At 38.8% G+C, this 19058-nt stretch overlaps 1 pseudogene; it reads right to left on the reverse strand.

Annotated features, from left to right (window-relative positions):
- Window positions 1–17826, reverse strand: part of LOC143645666 (AP-1 complex subunit sigma-2 pseudogene) — a 67531-nt pseudogene extending 49705 nt beyond the window's left edge.
- Window positions 17827–19058: the final 1232 nt, after the last annotated feature.

A 19058-nucleotide genomic window follows, 5' to 3' on the forward strand; every position in this document is an offset into this window, starting at 1 on the left:
GGGTGGCTACAGAGCCCTACAGGATGATGGAGCTAGTCTGAAAAATTTATTTCTCAGGGTTCTGGTGATACATGTGTCTTCTTGACATTCCTAGGGTGTGTGAACAGGTCTTCTATGATTAATCTACTGTAACATTCCAATCTCTCTAAGTCTCTGGATCCCCTCATCTACATTATACTAGGGAAGTTCTGGTATTTTGACCTCAGGTAATGTAGGACACCTTTTTTTTTTTAAACTTTTTTTATTAATTAAAAAAATTAACAAACAAAACATTTAGATATCATTCCATTCTACATATACAATCAGTAATTCTTAATATCATCACATAGTTGCATATTCATCATTTCTTAGTACATTTGCATCGATTTAGGAAAAGTAATAAAAAGTCAACAGAAAAAGAAATAAAATGATAATAGAGGAAAAAAAGACTATACATACCATACCCCTTACCCCTTGCTTTCATTTACCACAATTTCAAACTGAATTTATTTTAACATTTGTTCCCCCTATTATTTATTTTTATTCCATATGTTCTACTCTTCTGTTGATATAGTAGCTGTGTTAGTTAGATTCAGTTGTCAACTTGGCCAGGTGAGCATACCTATTTCTGTTGCTGCGGACACAAACTAATGGTACGTGAATCTCATCTATTGCTAATTACATCTGCAGTCGGCTAGGAGGCGTGTCTGCTGCAATGAGTGACGTTTGACTTAATTGGCTGGTGCTTAAATGAGAGAACACAATGTAGCACAGCCTAGCAGCTTGGCATTCCTCATCTCAGCACTTGCAGCTCAGCCCAGGCCTTTGGAGATGCAGAAAGGAATCACCCTGGGGAAAGTTGTTGGAAACCCAGGGGCCTGGAGAGAAGACCAGCAGAGACCATCCTGTGCCTTCCACGTAAGAAAGAACCTCAGTGGAAATTTAGCTGCCTTTCCTCTGAAGAACCAACAAAATAAATCCCCTTTTATTAAAAGCCAATCCATCTCTGGTGTGTTGCATTCCGGCAGCTAGCAAACTAGAACAGTAGCTAAAGGGAGCATCAGACATAAGGTTTTCACATTCACAGAGTCTCATTGTGAAAGCTGTATCATTGTTCAATTATCATCAAGAAACATGGCTACTGGAACACAGCACTCCATTTTCAGGCAATTCCCTCCAGCCTCTCCACTACATCTTGAACAACAAGGTGGTATCTACTTAATGCGTAAGAATAACCTCCAGGATAACCTCTTGACTCTGTTTGGAATCTCTCAGGCATTGACACTTTGTCTCATTTTACTCTTCCCCCTTTTGGTCGAGAAGTTTCTCTCAATCCCTTGATGTTAATTCTCAGCTCATTCTAGGGTTTTTCTCAGTCCCTTGATGCTGAGTCTCAGCTCATTCCAGGATCTCTGTCCCACGTTGCCAGGAAGGTCCACACCCCTGGGAGTCATGTCCCACATAGAGAGGGGGAGGGTGGTGAAACTGCTCATCATGTTGGCTGGAGAGAGGGGCCACATCTGAGCAACAAAAGAGGCTCTCTTGGGGGTGACTCTTAGGCCTAAATTTTAAGTAGACTTGACCTATCCTTTGTGGGGTTAAGTTTCATGTGAACAAATGGGGGCTCAGCCTATAGCTTTGGTTGTCCACACTGCTTGTGAGAATATCAAGAATTCAACTTAGGGAAGTTGAATTTCTCCCCACTCTCACCATTCCCCGAAGGGGGCTTGCAAATACTTTTCCAGTCACTGATCAAATCATTCTGGGATTCATCGGGGGATCACTCTGGACAAACCAACAAAATCTCATGTGCTACCTGAGATTCCAAGTACTTATGACATTCAATCAAACTATTGTAGGACACCTTTTGATCTATGTTTCAGCCACCATCTAAACAAATTGTTAATGCCTTTTCTATCCCCCTGGGCCACAAAATTGAATGCAGAATCTCTGCTCAGTGAGATCATGTCAATAAATTCAGCTTTATCCAACTTTATATTTTTCCACGATTATGCCACACACTTAATATCCACTCCACACATATTCCCCTAATTTCTGTCTATATACATTGGAAAACTCATAGAATTCTTTTTGAGTATAATGTACCTTCTCATGGGTCACACTTTGGACCTCACATTTTGGGGCCTGTTGGGACTTTAGTCTAGTTATAGGTCTTGAAGAAAAGAAGGGTGGTGGGGGTGGGTCATGAAAAGAAATATAAGTGTCTTTCAAGCTAATTATTTCAGGGCATTTCATTGCAGTTTCATCTGGTGAAAAAGGATTAGTTGCTCCAGACAGAGGAGTGAGTGCTATTTCCCCAGGGGAGATGTTGACACGGTTAGCAGACAATGAATGGTTTTTCTTGTTAGGTAGAGGTTGAATGGCAGACTCCCATGGGGAGACTGGAGTCCTGGAAGCTGTTTCCTCAAGGCAGGCTGGAGATCAGGAATCTCTTTCCTCGGGGAAGTCCATTATAGGTTTCTATAACAGCAGATTACAGGTATTCCATCTCCAAATCTCCATCATTATCAAGCCATGTGCCACCATCCAATGTTTCAGGATCCCATTCTTTTCCAATCAAAGACTTTACTTTAACAGCAAACACCCTGCAAGGTTGAAATTTTAGTTTGTGTTGTAAATATCCTATGTGCACAATGAGGCTCTGTGTCTGGTTTTCAGAGATCTCAAGTCTGCAACCATAGTGTCATGGTCAGGTTCATGTGTCAACTTGGCCAGGTCATGGTGCCCAGATGTCTGATCAGGGAAGCACTGGCTTGCCTGTTGCTATGAGGGCATTTCATGGACTTAAATCATGACCATGTTGACTGCATCCATAGCTGATTGCCTTTGCAACCAGCTCAGGGGAGTGTCTTCTGCAAGAAGTGATGCTTAATCTAATCACCAGCAGCTTTTAAGGAGGATTCAGAAGAGATAATCATTCTTTCTGCTTCAGCCAGCCAGCCTCAATGGCCTTGTATACTGCCACAAATTTATACTATTAATCTTTCTCCAAGCCTTCCCTAGGGAGATCTACAGCATTTTACCAGGGTAACTGTACATGAGGGAAAAGGAAGTGATCAGATATTTTGGGCATTATTAGACACTGGTTCAGAAGTGACATTAATTTCCAGGGGACCCAAAACATCACTCCAATCCACCAGTTGGAGTGGGGGCTTATGGATGTCAGGTGATCAATGGAGTTTTAGTTCAAGCCCATTTCATAGTGGGTCCAATGAATCCCTAGACAAAATAACATTCTATAGTTATCTTCTCAGTTACAGAATGTGTAATTGGAACTGACATATTCAGCAACTGGCAGAATCCCCACACTGGCTCTCTAACTCGTGGAGTGAGGGCTATTATGCTGGGAAAGGCCAAGTGGAAGCTACTAGAACTGCCCCTACCTAGAAAAAATAGTAAATCAGAAGCAATACCAGATTCATGGAAGGATTGCAGAAACTATGCTACTCTTAAGGACTTGAAGGATATAGGGGTGGTGATTCCCACCACATCCCCATTCAGCTCTCCTATTTGGCCCATGCAGAAAACAGGTGGGTCATGGAGGATGATGTGGTGGTGACTCCAATTGCAGCTGATGTTCCAGATGTGGTATCATTGCTTGAACAAATCAACACATTGCCTGGTACCTGGCATGCAGCCATTGAACTGGCAAATATCTTTGCTCAATAGCTGTTAGTAAGGAGCACTAGAAACAGTTTGTGTTCAGCTCACAAGGTCAGCAATAGACTTTCACTGTCCTACCTCAGGAGTATATCAACTCTCCAGCCCTATGTCATAATCTTGTCTGCAGGGACCGTGATCATTTCTCCTCCCACAAGACATCACACTGGTCCATTATATTGATGGTATCATGTGAATGGGACCTAGTGAGCAAGAAGTAGCAACTACTCTAGACTTACTGGTAAGGCATTTGCCTGTCAGAGGATGGAGATAAACTCAACAAAAATGCAGGAGATTTCCACTTCAGTGAAATTTCTAGGTCTTCAGTGGTGTGGGGCATGTTGAGATATCCCTTCTAAGGTGAAGGATAAGTTGCTGCATCTGGCCCCCCCATGACCAGAAAAGAGGCACAATACCTAGTTGGTCTTTTTGAATTTTGGCAACAACATATTCCTCATTTGGGTGTGCTACTCTGGCCCATTTACTGAGTGACCAGAAAAGCTGCTAATTTTGAGTGGGGACCTGAACAAGAGGAGGCTCTGCAAGAGGTCCAGGCTGCTGTGCAAGCTGCTCTTCCACTTGAGCCATATGAACCAGCAGGTCCAATGGTGTTGGAAGTGTCAGTGGCAAATAGAGATGCTGTTTGGAGACTTTGGCAGACCCCATTAGGAAAATAACAATGCAGACCCTTAGGATTTTGGAGCAAAGCTTTACCATCTGCTGCAGAATTCCACTCTCCTTTTGATAAACAGCTTTTGGCCTGCTACTGGGCCTTAATAGAGACTGAAAGCTTAACCATGGGCCACCAGGTTACCATGAGACCTGAGTTGCCTATCATGAGCTGGGTGTTGTGTGACCCACCAAGCCATAAAGTTGGATGTACAGCACTCTATCATAAAATGGAAATGGTATATGAGATAGGGCTGGAACATATCCTAAAGGCACAAGAAGTTACATATGAGGAAGTGGCTAAAATGCCCATGATCTCCACTCCTCCCACATTACCTTCTCCTCCCCAGACCAGAACTATGGCCTCTTGGGAGTTTCCTTACAGTGAATTGACTGAGGAAGAGAACACTCAGGCCTGGTTTACAGATGGTTCAGCACGATATGCAGGTACCACCCAAAAGTAGACAGCTGCAGCACTGCAACTCCTTTCTGGTGTGTCCTTAAAGGACAGGGGAAATCCTCCCAGTGGGCAGAACTTTGAACAGTGTACCTGGTTGTCCATTTTGCTTGGAAGGAGAACTGGCTAGAGGTGCATTTGTATACTGACTTATTTGGGCTGTTGCTCATGGTTTGGCTGGATGGTCAAGGACTTGGAAAGACCATAATTGGAAAATTGGTGACAAAGAGGTCTGGGGAAGAAGCATGTGGATAGACCTTCTGAGTGGGCTAAAAACATAAACATATTTGCGTCCCATATGAATGCACACCAGAGGGTGACTTCAGCAGAGGAAGGTTTTAATAATCCAGTGGATAAGATGACGCGTTCTGTGGATACCAGTCAGCCTCTTTCCCCAGCAACTCCTGTCATTGCCCAATGGTCTCATGAACAAAGCGGTCATGATGGTAGGGATGGAAGTTATGCATGGGCTCAGAAACATGGACTTCCACTCACCAAGGCTGTACTGGCTACAGCCACTGCTGAGTGCCCAATCTGCCAGCAGTAGAGACCCACACTCAGCCCCTGATATGGCACCATTCCCTGAGGTGACCAGCCAGCTACATGGTGGCAGGTTGATTACATTGGACCACTCCCTTCATGGAAGGGGCAGCGATTTGTTCTAACTGGAATAGACACGTACTCTGGATAGGGGTTTGCTTTCCCTGCACGCAATGCTTCTGCCAAAACTACCATCCGTGGGCTTACAGAATGCCTTATCCATCATCATGGTATTCCACACAGCATTGCTTCTGAGCAAGGAACACACTTCATAGCAAATGAAGTGCAGGAATGGGCACATGGTCATGGAATTCTCTGGTCTTACCATGTTCCCCATCATCCAGAAGCAGCTGGATTGATAGAATGGTGGAATGGCCTTTTGAAAACTCAATTATCATGCCAACTAGGTGGCAATAACTTGAAGGGCTGGGGTAATGTTCTCCAGGAAGCTGTGTATGCTCTGAATCAGTGTCCACTGTATACTGCTGTTTCTCCCATAGCCAGGATCCATGGGTCTAGGAACCAATGGGTGCAAATGGGAGTGGCATTACTCATTATTACCTCTAGTGATCCACTATGAAAATTTTTGCTTCCTGTCCCTGTGACCCTGAGCTCTGCTGGTCTACAGGTTTTAGTTCCAAAAGGGGGAATACTTCCACTAGGAGAAACAACAATGATTTCATTGAACTGGAATCTAAGACTGCCAGTTGGTCACTTTGGGCTACTCATGCCCCTGGGTCAACAAACCAATAAGGGGATTACATTATTGTATGGGGTGATTGACCCTGACTATTAGGAGGAAATAGGACTGCAACTACACAATGGAGGTAAAGTAGAGTTTTCCTGGAATATAGGAGATCCTCTAGGGTGTCTTTTAGTACTACCATGCCCTGCAATTAAAATCAATGGAAAACTGCACCAACCCAATCCAGGCAGAACTAACAATGTCTCTGAAACTTCAGGAATGAAGGTTTGGGTCACCCCACCAGGCAAAGAACCACGGCCAGCTGAAGTGCTTGCTGAGGGTATAGGGAATATGGAATGGGTAGTGGAAGAAGGTAGTGATAAATACGAACTTCAACCACGTGATCAGTTACAGAAATGAGGAGTGTAATGCTGTTTTGTTCATGTCATACTATTTAAGTTGTAAGATATCAAGTTTAAGAAAGAATATTACCCAAGGACTTGCACCCTATTCTGGAGAGATTTAATGTGTTTCCAGTTATATGTACGACAGTTGAGTATTGTTAGGTGAAAGAAAAAATGTATGTTTTATTGTTTTTTATTTAGAAATTAGGTATGGTTTAAGGTGAAGAGTATAGCTGCCAAGTTGATAAGGGGTGAACTGTCATGGTCAGGTTCATGTTTCAACTTGGCCAAGTGGTGGTAACTGTTTGTCTGATTGGGCAAGTGCTGGCCTGTCTGTTCCTATGAGGACTATTCACTGAATTAAATCATGACCACGTTGGCTGCATCCACAGCTGATTCCATTTGTAATCAGCCAAGGAAAGTGTCTTCTGCAATGAGTGATGCTTAATCTAATCACTGGAAGCCTTTTAAGGAGGATTCAGAAGAGACAGGCTCTTCTTCCTGCTTCAGCTGGTGAACCTTTCCTGTGGAGTTCATCCAGACCCTTCATTGAAACTGTCAGCTTTAGAGCCTATCCTACAGATTTTGGACTCTACATTCCCATGGTTATGTGAGACACTTTTATAAATTTTATATTTACCAATATTTGCTGTTGATTAGGTTTTTCTAGAGAACCCTAACTAATGCACCATCTCAGTCCTTATCATCTATCTTTCCTTATGGCTTCATATGTGCCCTCAGCCCTCCTCCCTCTATCATTCTCACATTCAGTTTCATTCAGCATGCTTATATTATTGTGCTACAATCAGGTAATATTGTGCTATCCATTTCTGAATTTTTACAATAACTCCTGTTGCACTATCTGTATCCCTTCAACACCAATTACCCAATCTCCATCCTATTTCTATCTCCTGATAACCTCTGTTCTTAACTTAAATTCCCCAAGTTCACTCATTAGTGTTAGTTCATATCAGTGAGACCATACAGTATTTGCCCGTTTGCTTTAGGCTAATCTCACTCAGCATAATGTCTTCAAGGCTGATCCCTGTTGTTACATGCTTCATGACTTTATTCTTACAACTGCATAATATTCCATAATATGTGTATACTATAGCTTGTTTAGCCACTCATCACTGGTGGACACTTTGGCTGTTTCCATCCCTTGGCAATTGTAAATAATGGTGCTATAAACACTGGTATGCAAATGTCCATTTGTGACCTAGCCTTCATGTCCTCTGAATAGATACCTAGCAATGGTATTGCTGGATTAATTCTTTCTTGAATGCTTGGTAGAATTCACATGTAAAGCCATCTGGTCCTGCACTTTTCTTTTTTGGGAGCTTCATAATGACTAATTCAATTTCTTTACTTGTAATCGGTTTGTTGAGGTCATCTGTTTCTTCTTGAGTCAGTGTCGTTGGTTCATGCCTTTCTAGGAAGTTGTCCATTTCATCTACATTGTCGAGTTTATTAACATAAAGTTGCTCATAGTATCCTCTCATTACTTCCTTTATTTCTGTGGGGTCAGTGTTTATGTCTCCTCTTCCATTTCTGATTTTATTTATTTGCATCCTCTCTTTTCTTCTTTTTGTCAACCTTGGTAAGGATCCATCAATTTTATTGATTTTCTCAAAGAACCAAATTTTGGTTTAGGTGATTTTCTTGATTGCTTTCATGTTCTCAATTTCATTTATTTCTGCTGTAATCTTCATTATTTCTTTCCTTTTGCTTGCTTTGGGGTTAGTTTGCTGTTGTTTCTCTAGTTCTTCCAAGTGAACAGTTAATTCCTCGATTTTTGCTCTTTCTTCTCTTTTGATATAGGCATTAAAGGCAATAAATTTCCCTCTTAGCACTGCCTTTGCTGCATCTCATGAATTTTGATACGTTGTGTTTTCATTTTCATCTGCCTTGAGATATTTACTGATTTCTCTTGTAATTTCTTCCTTGACTCAATGGTTATTTAAGAATGTGTTGTTGAGCCTCCATATATTTGTGAATTTTCTGGCTCTCTGCCTGTTATTAATTTCCAACTTCATTCCTTTATGATCTGAGAAAGTGCTGTGTATGACTTCAATCTTTTTAAAATTTTTGAGACTTGCTTTGTGACCCAGCATAGGGTCTATCACTGGAAATGAGCCATGAGCACTTGAGAAAAAGGTGTATCCTGCTGTTATGGGCTATAATGTTCTATAAATGTCTGTTAAGTCTAGTTCATTTATTATTATGTATTATTCAAATTCTGTTTCTTTACTGATCCTCTGTTTAGATGTTCCATCCATTGATGAGAGCAGGGATTTGAAGTCTCTATTATGGTAAATGTGTTGATTTCTCTTTTCAGTGTTTTCCTCATGTATTTTGGAGCACTCTGGCTTGGTGCATAAATATTTATGATTGCTATGTCTTCTTGTTTAATTGTTCCTTTTATTAATACATAGTGTCCTTCTTTGTCTTTTAAAATTGTTTTATATTTGAAGACTAATTTGTTGGATATTAGTATAGCTACTCTTGCTCCTTTCTGATTTTTGTTTGCATGAAATATCTTTTCCCAGCCTTTCACTATCAAACTATATTTGTCCTTGGGGCTAAAATGCATTTCCTATAGACAGCACATAGATGGGTCTTGTTTTTAAATCCATTCTGCCAGTCTATGTCTTTTTTTTTTTTTTTTTTTTTTTTTAAAGGAAAGACAGAGAGAAGGAAGGAAGGATAGAAGGAAGGAAGGAAGGAAGAAAGGGAAACATTTTTAAACATTTTCTTGTTTTTTATTGTATTCTGTTTCTCCGTTTTTTGTTACATGGGCTGGGGCCGGGAATCGAACCGAGGTCCTCCGGCATAGCAGGCAAGCACTTTGCCCGCTGAGCCACCGCGGCCCGCCAGTCTATGTCTTTTGATGGGGGAGTTTAATCCATTAACATTTAGTGATATTAATGTAAGGGCAGTACTTTCTTTTATCATTTTGCCTTTTGAATTTTATATGTCATATCTAATTTTTTCTCTTTTTCTCTTTACTAGTAGTCTTCATTTCTACACTCTTCTCTACAACTCTCTCTCCTGTCTTTTCTTATCTGTCTCTCGTCCTCCCTTAAGTATTTCTTGCAGAGTTGGTCTCTTGGACACAAATTTTCTCAGTGACTTTTGCCTGCAAATGTTTTTATTTCTCCCTCATTTTTGAAGGACAATTTTGCTGGATATAGAATTCTTGGTTGGTAGTTTTTCTCCTTTAGAGTCTTAAATATATCATACCACTGTCTTCTCACCTCCATGGTTTCTGCTGAGAAATCTACACATAGTCTTATTGGTTCCTTGTATGTGATGGATTGATTTTCTCTTGCTGCTTTCAAAATTCTCTCTCTCTCTCTGACATCTGACATTCTGATTAGTAAGTGTCTTGGAGTATGTCTATTTGGATCTATTCTGTTTGGGGTACACTGAACTTCTTGGATCTGTAATTTTAAGTCTGTCATAAAAGTTGGGAAATTTTCAGTGATAATTTCCTCCAAGAGTCTTTCTTTTCCTTTTCCCTTCTCTTTTCCTTCTGGGACACCCACAACATGTACGTTTCTGCACTTCATTTTGTCATTCAATTCCTTGAGTCCCCATTCATATTTTTCCATTTTTCCCTATATTTTCTTTTGCTTATTGGATTTCAGATGTCCTGTCCTCCAGTTCACTAATCCTTTCTTCTGCTTCTTGAAATCTAACATTATAGGTTTCCATAATTTCTTTTCATCTCTTCTACTGTGCCTTTCATTTCCATAAGTTCTGTGATTTGCTTTTTTAGACTTTTGATTTCTTCTTTTTGTTTGCCCATTGCGTTCTTTATATCATCCCTTAATTGACTGATTTGATATTTGATGAGATTTTCTACATCTGTTCAGACATCCTGAATTAGTTGTTTCAACTCTTGTACCTCATTTGAATTGTTGGTTTGTTCCTTTGACTGGGCCATACTTTCAATTTTCCTAGTATGACTCATTATTTTCTGCTGGAGTCTAGGTATTTAATTCCCTTAATTAATTTATTCTGGAGATTGTTTTCACTCTTTTACCTAGGATTTTCTTGCTGGATGGCTTTCTTTTCTATCTGTTCTTTGACATTCAGAGCAGCTTATTCTAAACGTTTAGCATATGTTTTGTTTAATGGACCAGAATTTTTCAGTTCTCATTTTTGTTTCTTGTCCTCCCTGTATGGACCCTTTTTCTTCCTTAGGAGAGTCTGCTTGGATATTATAGACACCAGTAAGATTTTTCCATATCAGACTGGCCTCCTCTCAGAAGGAAAGAGCCACCAGTATGTTTTCCCTGAGGGGAGACCAAGCAGATTGACAGACTTTTCTATGAAGCCTCTAGGCTCTGTGCTTTTTCTATCCTGCCCAGTATATGGTGCTTGTCCTCCTGTGGTTTCCCACCAGTATAAAATAATGTGGTACCTTTAACTTCAGAAGACTTTCTCTGCTGGGGGTGTGGTTGTGACAGAGGGGAGATTGAAGGCTGGCTTTAGTTGCATCAGTTTTCCAGTCCCTGAGGTCTGAATTCCTTGAGGGAGGGATTCCACTGAGCTAGGTCCCATCCCTCTCCTGGGGAAGGCACAACCTCCAGGAAATTAACACCTTTCACCTGATGTGGTAGTTAGATTCAGGTGTCAGCTTGGCCAGGTGAAGGTGTCTAGTTCTATTGCTGTGGACATGAGCAAATGGCATGTGAACCTCATCTGTTGCCAATTACATCTGCAGTTGGCTAGGAGGCATGCCTACTGCAATGAATGATGTTTGATTTAATTGGCTGGTGCTTAAATGAGAGAGCTCTACGTAGCACAGCCAAAACGGCTCAGCATACCTCATCTCAGCACTTGCAGCTCAGCCCAGTCCTTTGGAGATGCAGAAAGGAATCACCCTGGGGAAATTTGTTGGAACCTAGAGGCCTGGATAGAAGGCCAGCAGAGATTGTACTGTGCCTTCCCACATAAGAAAGAACCTCAGATGAAAGTTAGCTGCCTTTCCTCTGAAGAACTAATGAAATAAATCCCCTTTTATTAAAAGCCAATCCATCTCTGGTGTGTTGCATTCCAGCAGCTAGCAAATTAGAACACCTGACCAGCCTTTTGTCTCTGAGACAAGCTTAATTCTGCCCTTTCCTGGGGCAATTGGAGCCTGAGAAGCCTTGGGGTTGTATCTAATAAGCAGTTAAGCAGTAGAAACAAACAAACAAACAAAATCCTTCTCAGAGAAGGATCCCCCATTCCTTGGGATTGTTAATCAAGAGCTTAAGTTGGTAAGTTGCTCTATGTATCGCCAGGTCTTACATGCCCCTGCTTTTTACCTCTTTAGGGTCCAGACTTTTCAAGTATTTTTTGCCATCCAATAAAAAAAAAACCTGTTTTTTTTTTCCTGTCAGCCATGCCCCTTCTGCTGTGGGGCAAAAAATAGTAACTTTAGTTCTTATTCAAGGTTTACCTGAGCTGGGGGGCCTATTTTCAATAGTCAGAATTTGTTAATTCCACAGTTGGAGCTTGGTTGAGCTAAGAGCCTGCTGCTAGTAAAGTCTCTTTCCTTTCCTATCTGGGAACCAGCCTGTGGGGGAGGGACACTGGCCTCCATGGCTTGGGGAGTTCATAAATCTGCATGGAATCGCAGCTGGTCCAGCTTGTCTAGACTGGTGTACACTGTTTGTCCAATCACTGATGTGGCTCCAGCAGTTGTTCTGTACTGTCCCTGGCTATTTATTAGCTGCTCTGGAGGATGAACTAAATTCCACACCTCACTAAGCCACGTCTTGGAACATCTCCTACAGTGCTATTGTATTTTAAAACTCCTCAAGAATTCACAAAGAGAACAATTAAGTAAGTTCCATATTGTTGCAAATACAAGATCAATATACATAAACCAATTGTATTTTTAATCTTGCAAAATTTAGAAAACAATTCCATTTACAATAATACAATTTTTATTATCCATTAAAATAATACAATAAGAATAAATTTAAGAAAAGAATGTAAAATTTTACACTTAAAACTGGGACACATTATGGAAATCAGTTAAATATCTACATAAATGGAAAAAAATCCCAATTTCATGGGTTAGAAAACTTGAAATCATTAAAAAGACAATATAACCCAATTTCACCTAAAGCCTTAATAAACTCTAAAATCCTAGCTGAAAAGTCCCCTTGGGGGACTTGGGAGAAAAGAGGAGATAAAAAAATATTAAACTTCCCCATCTGGGTAATTTCTGATGTTCTTGCAAGCAGTGGGGAAAAAATTCAGTAGGCTGAGCCCTCAGTCTTGGGGCTCACCCCTATGACACTTATTCCTGCAAAGAGAACTAAGCCTATGTATAATTATGCCTAAATGTCACCTCCAGAGAACCTCTTTTTTGCTCAGATGTGGTCTCTCTAAGCCAACTTAACAGGTAAACTCACTGCCTTCCCCTCTATGTGGGACATGACTCCCGGGGTGTAAATCTCCCTGGCAATGAGGGAAATGACTCCTGAGGATGAGGTGGGACCCAGTAACATGAGATTGAGAAAGACTTTTTGACCAAAATGGGGAATATAGAAATGAGACAAAATAAAATTTCAGTGTCTGAGAGATTTCAAACAGAATTGAGAGGTTATCCTGGTGGTTATTCTTATATATTATATAGATATCTCCTTTTAGCTTATGGTATACTGGAGTGGCTAAAAGGAAGTACCTGAAACTGTTAAACTTTATTCTACTAGCATGGATTCTTAAACAGGATTGTATAACTATATAGCTTTTACAGTGTGACCATCTGATTGTGAAAACCTCGTGGCTAATGCTCCCTTTTTCCATGGTATGAACAGATGAGTAAAAAAATAAGGACAAAAAGTAAATAAATAATAAGGGATGTTAAGGTGGTAAAAAAACATTGATAGATTGCAATATGAGTGGTCAATGAGAGTGAGGGGTATGGGGTATATGTGTTTTTCCTTTTTTTCTTTTTCTGGAGTGCTGCAAATGTTCTAAAAATTATCATGGTGATGAATACACCACTATGTGATGATATTGTGAACCACTGATCGTATACTTCGATGGATCGTATGTGTGTGAAGATATCTCAATAAAAATACTTTTTAAAAAAACCTAGTGAGGCAGTTTACAAGTTTAACCTCAGTATTATTGTATAACTTTATGAATTTATGTGTATCACCTGAGCATTACTGTTGTATGACTTTATGAACTGATGTGTGTCACTTTATGTATTTATGCATATTACTCTTGGTTTGTGTGCATCACTCTATAAACTTATGCCATTCATAAAGGTATATAAATGTAAGCTTTCTTGAAGAAAAGCAGAATGTCTGCAGTGCTGTAAATCACGTCCCAGGTTTACTCAAGCATGTCCGAAGAGATCAGTGTGCAAACAGGGAGGCTGCCAGGCCTGGTTTTTGTCATGTCCAGGAGCTGCCCTTATTTCAGACAAGAGTTCAGCTAAAGGACAGATAGTAACACCCACTCTGCAAGTTCTTTCTCTGTACTTTTCCAGTGTTCACCACCCATTCCCTTAGTAACTCTCTCCTTGCTCAGTAGCCTATATAATCTAGAAACCAAGAGTATTCGGGGCTCAGACTTTGGTCAGAAGGCCTTTAGGCCTGCCAGAAATAAAAGTTTGTCCACTTCTCAGAGGCTCAGGTGCTTTCTTGGGTGGATCAGAGTTTTCCATACTTCACTAGCTGCTGTATGTTCTAAAAATTAAGGCATCCAGAATAGCCAAAATGAGTATCAAAATATAAAAAAAAACATTGATATCACAATATCAAAAAAAAGAATAAAGTAGACAGCTTCACACTTTCTGATATCAAAACTTAGTACAAAGCAAGGGTAATCAAGGCAATGTGGTACTAGCACAAGTATAGACATCTATATCATGGGAATATTAATTGGAGTCCAGAAGAAAAACAATACATCTATGGACCCCTGATTTTCTGCAAGGGTATCAAGGTTATTCTCTGAGGAAAGTGCCTTTTCAACAAATGGTGCTGGAACAATGGGATATCTACATGTAAAAAAAAATCTACATGTAAGAGTCCTTACCTCACACTATATACTAAAATGGACTCAAAATAGATTAAAACATAAATGAAAGAGCTAAACATATAAAATTCCTAGGTGAAAACATAGGAATAAATTTTCATGATGTTGGATTTAACATAGCATTCTTAGATATGACAAAATAATCAGCCACAAGTGAAAAAAATATAATGTCCACTTGTTCAAAATTAATAATCTTTGTGCTTCAAAAGATATCATCAAGAAAATGTACCTAAGAATGGGAGAAAATATTTGAAATTTATACATCTTGCATAAGGGACTTGTATCCAGAATATATATAGAACTCATACATCTCAATAACACAAAAGAAAAACAACGAAACATGTAATAACATGGATGGACCTAGAGAACATTATGCTGAGTGAGTCCAGCCAAAAACTAAAGGACAAATACTGTATGGTCCCACTGATGTGAACGGACATTCGAGAATAAACTTGAAATATGTCATTGGAAACAGAGTCCAGCAGGAGTTAGAAACAGGGTAAGACAATGGGTAATTGAAGCTGAAGGGATACAGACTGTGCAACAGGACTAGATACAAAACCTCAAAAATGGACAGCACAATAATACCTAATTGTAAATTAATCATGTTAAAACACTGAATGAAGCTGCATCTGAGCTATAGGGTTTTTTGTTTGTTTGTTTGTTTGTTTTACTATTATTACTACTTTTATTTCTTTTCTCTATATTAACATTTTATATCTTTTTCTGTTGTGTTGCTAGTTCCTCTAAACTGATGCAAATGTACTAAGAAACGATGATCATGTATCTATGTGATGATGTTAAGAATTACTGAGTGCATATGTAGAATGGTATGATTTCTAAATGTTGTGTTAATTTCTTTTTTTTTCTTTCCGTTAATAAAAAAAAAAACACAACGCAGTGAAATAATGAGCAAAGGATCTGAAAATATATTTTTTCCAAGGAAGACACACAAATGAGCAATAATTTCTTAAGAAGATGCTCTATATCATTATTTATCAGGGAAATGTAAACAAATCCACAATGAGATACTGCTTTGTAACCACTAGGATTGCTGGTATCAAAAAGTCATAAATGACAAGTGTTGACGTGAGTGTGGAGAAATCAGAATCCTCTGATATTTCTGGGTAAATTGTAAAATGGTGCAGCTGCTTAAAAAAACAGTGACAGTTCCTAAATTGGTAAATCATGTAGATTTCATGTGACCCCGCAAATCCATTAGTCTATGAAAGAGACCTTGATCGCTTCCAGTTTTTGACAATTATTTACAATGCTGCTATAAAATTAATGCACAGGCTTCTGCGTGAACATGTTTTTTGTTTTGTTTTATGTGTTGTAAGTTTTATTCACATCTTAATGTGACATTTTGTTATAACATTCAATGCTTATTGTGTATATACCCAGCCAAAAGGTAGACTTATTTATAAATTTCAGACTGACTTTCCCAGGTAGGTATTTTTACCTTCATTTAACAGATTAAGAAACCAAAGTTGAGGTAGATAAATGGGCTCACCTAAGGCCACAGAACTAATTTGTCTTTTAACAGAGTCCTGCCTGATTTAAAAATCATTCTACTCTGGTGGATCTTAACCAGTGGTGTATACTTTTAATTACCTGGGGGAACTTTTAATTTTCTTTTCTTTCTTTTTTTTTTTTTTTTTTAACATGGACAGGCATTGGGATATGAACCCGGGTCTCTGGCATGTCACGCGAGAACTCTGCCACTGAGCCACTGCGGCCCACCCGTGGGGAAACTTTTAAAAGTGAAATTTATTTAAATTAACTTTACTCAAAGAAATACACATAAATAGTTCAAAAAATCAAATAATACCATTAGAGTGGTAGTGAAATAGTGTTCCTCTGTTTTTTCTCTACCTACCCCCATTTCCTTTCTCCAGAGATAACTACATTTTTCTTAATTATTTCTTATCATAGTTACCTCTATTTTTCTGAATATACTGCTTTTTTTGACATTTTAAAATATTAGATTTTGATTGACTCTCCCCAACCACACACACCTCTCCTCCCTCTACTCTCCCCAATGTTATATAATCATTTCATGTTAAATCAGTATTCAGATTAAAAAACGACTGTCTTTATATAACCAGTATTATTAACAGCTGAGTTCTGCAGCGTAGTTCTCCAACAACTTTTAAGTTTTCCTGGGTTCAAAATCACCTCAGTTTTGTTTTCTTCATTTTTAAAATCCACATATTATTAATTCACCTCTAGTCATTGAAAAATAAAACATCTCTTATTTGTACATTCAAATACATCAATTATTCTTACTTTTTTCTTTTTGAAAAAAAATTTCTTTTTTCATATAAGACTCATAAAAGAAATCTCCATTTTCAGGCATTTCTTATTGACTTTGTGTATTCTCCCCTGCTCTCCTCCCTCTTTAATCTAGTGATATACTACTTTAGACTTTATGGCTACCTTTTAAGAAATAAAACCCATCTTCTTCTTCTTCAAAAATACATAGTATCTCTTCTCACTTTATAAGGACACCATTATCATTCCATTTTTTCCTACCTCTCACTTCAATGTCCCCATTTGTCAACAATATTATTTTACATTACCAAAACACTTAACATTTCCATTCTACTTTGTAACTATAATTAAGCATTCCCTAAAAAGAAGAAAAACATAAACAGCACTTACATTATTATGAATATTTAAACGTGATTCTAAATGGTCAAGCTTTGTGCTATGACTGGATTTCCTTCTCTTTGGTTCCAAGATCTTGACATTGTCTTTGAAACAAATGTCCACAGGGACAATGAAATAGAATTCACTTTATCACACTCCCACCATTGTTAGAAATCCTGCAGCATTTTACATTGTCTGGTATTTGGAAAATGCCCTTCCTGTGCAGTTTCAATTGTTTTTCAATAGTTGATGTTTTCAATAGTTGATGTTTAAACTCTTGTGGGATAAAGAAATATATGCCTACCATATCATATCCTTAATATCTTCTGCTTCTTTTCATTCATTGTATTGCTTACAATCCAACCCAAAATTCCTGAAGTTTACAGGTTTCTTATTTTAATTTCAGCCATGAGTTTGTTGTGCACGTAAAAAAATTTTTCTAAAAAGCTTAGCAGCCTTCCTCTTTATAGTACTTCCTTTCCTTTGTCACATCCTCTTTTTGTCTTAAGTTTGCATGGCTTCTTAAATATTTCCATAGGTCTTAATTTAAATTCTTTGCTTCTGAACATGTAATTCCTCTTACTTGTCCCTGCAAGGGCCAGAGGTGCAAGGCCACGGGAGTAAGAGCTTCTAGGAAATCTCATGAGACTGCGGGGCTTGTTGCTGGCAGCTTCATTTATTGCCAGGCTTCCAGGGTCTGCCATCATGCTGGCAATTTACAGGGCTCTGAAGGTGTACCTGCAAGCTGATGTTGAGGATCAGGGAGCCTGACATAGAAGGGAAGGTCATGCACAGCTGTGAAGCCAAATGAAGAAGGCAAGCAAGGTGTGGGAGTGACTCCTTCATGGGTATAGGGCTACCTTTTGGGATAATAAAAATATTTTGGAATGAGATATAGGTGACGGTTGTACAGTATTGTGAAAATACCCAATGCCTGTGAATCCTACAATGTAAAATGGTTAATTACGTTATGTGAATTTTTACCACAACACAATTTCTGAAAGCAATATTCCTTCCAAATAGGAATTGCCTTAAAATGTATTTATACATGATCAAAATAAAGTTTTTAGTGAATTGATGATGTTGATTAACGAGGAAGCCTGTTAAGAGGAAATTGAATTTTGGCATATATATTAATTTTGAAGTCAATATATTGTGTTAATCAGTTGTGTGGAAGCAACATTCTAGAACATACAACTGTGCAAATATTATACACTTTTTATGGAATTAAGTTATTATAAGGAATCTTTATTATTATAATCAAAATTACTACCTGCAATGATCATTATTCACTTATTATTTATTCCAGAGGTCAGAAGTAAAAAACAAAGCTGTTTCACTGGTCTGAAACTAGTGCATTAGCAGGGCCAGTCTCCTGCAGGCATTACAGGAGAATCCATTTCCTTTCCTTTTCTAGCCTGTAAAATTGTTATTTTTAGACCTTCTCACTTGCATCTTCTGGTAGCAGCATTCCTTGGCTCTTGATCCCTTTCTGCTTCTTCACAGCCTATAGCATAACATCTTGAAATCTCTCTGCTGTTGTCATCATAATCACAATAATCACATTCTCTTTTCAGTGTAGTCAAACCTATCTTGACTTCCACTTAGAAGGATGCTTGTATTGCATTTAGGTCTCAGTGCTTGTATTGTATTTAGGTCTCAGTGGTATAATCCAGGATAACATCCTAATATCAAGATTAAGCCTGCAAAGACCTTTTTCCTATATTAAATAATATTCCCAGTTTCCAAGGATTAAGACCCAGATGTCAATAGGGTTATGGGGCCATTATTCAGTGTATAACATTACATATATTTTTTATTTTTTATTTAGTTTTCCCCTGGAAAATGTAACTTACCATGTGTGTGTGTGTGTGTGTGTGTGTGTGTGTGTATATATATATATATATATGAGAACACACACACATACACATATATACAT

This window comes from Tamandua tetradactyla, chromosome 9, assembly GCF_023851605.1.
Source record: "Tamandua tetradactyla isolate mTamTet1 chromosome 9, mTamTet1.pri, whole genome shotgun sequence".
Lineage (NCBI taxonomy): Eukaryota > Metazoa > Chordata > Mammalia > Pilosa > Myrmecophagidae > Tamandua > Tamandua tetradactyla.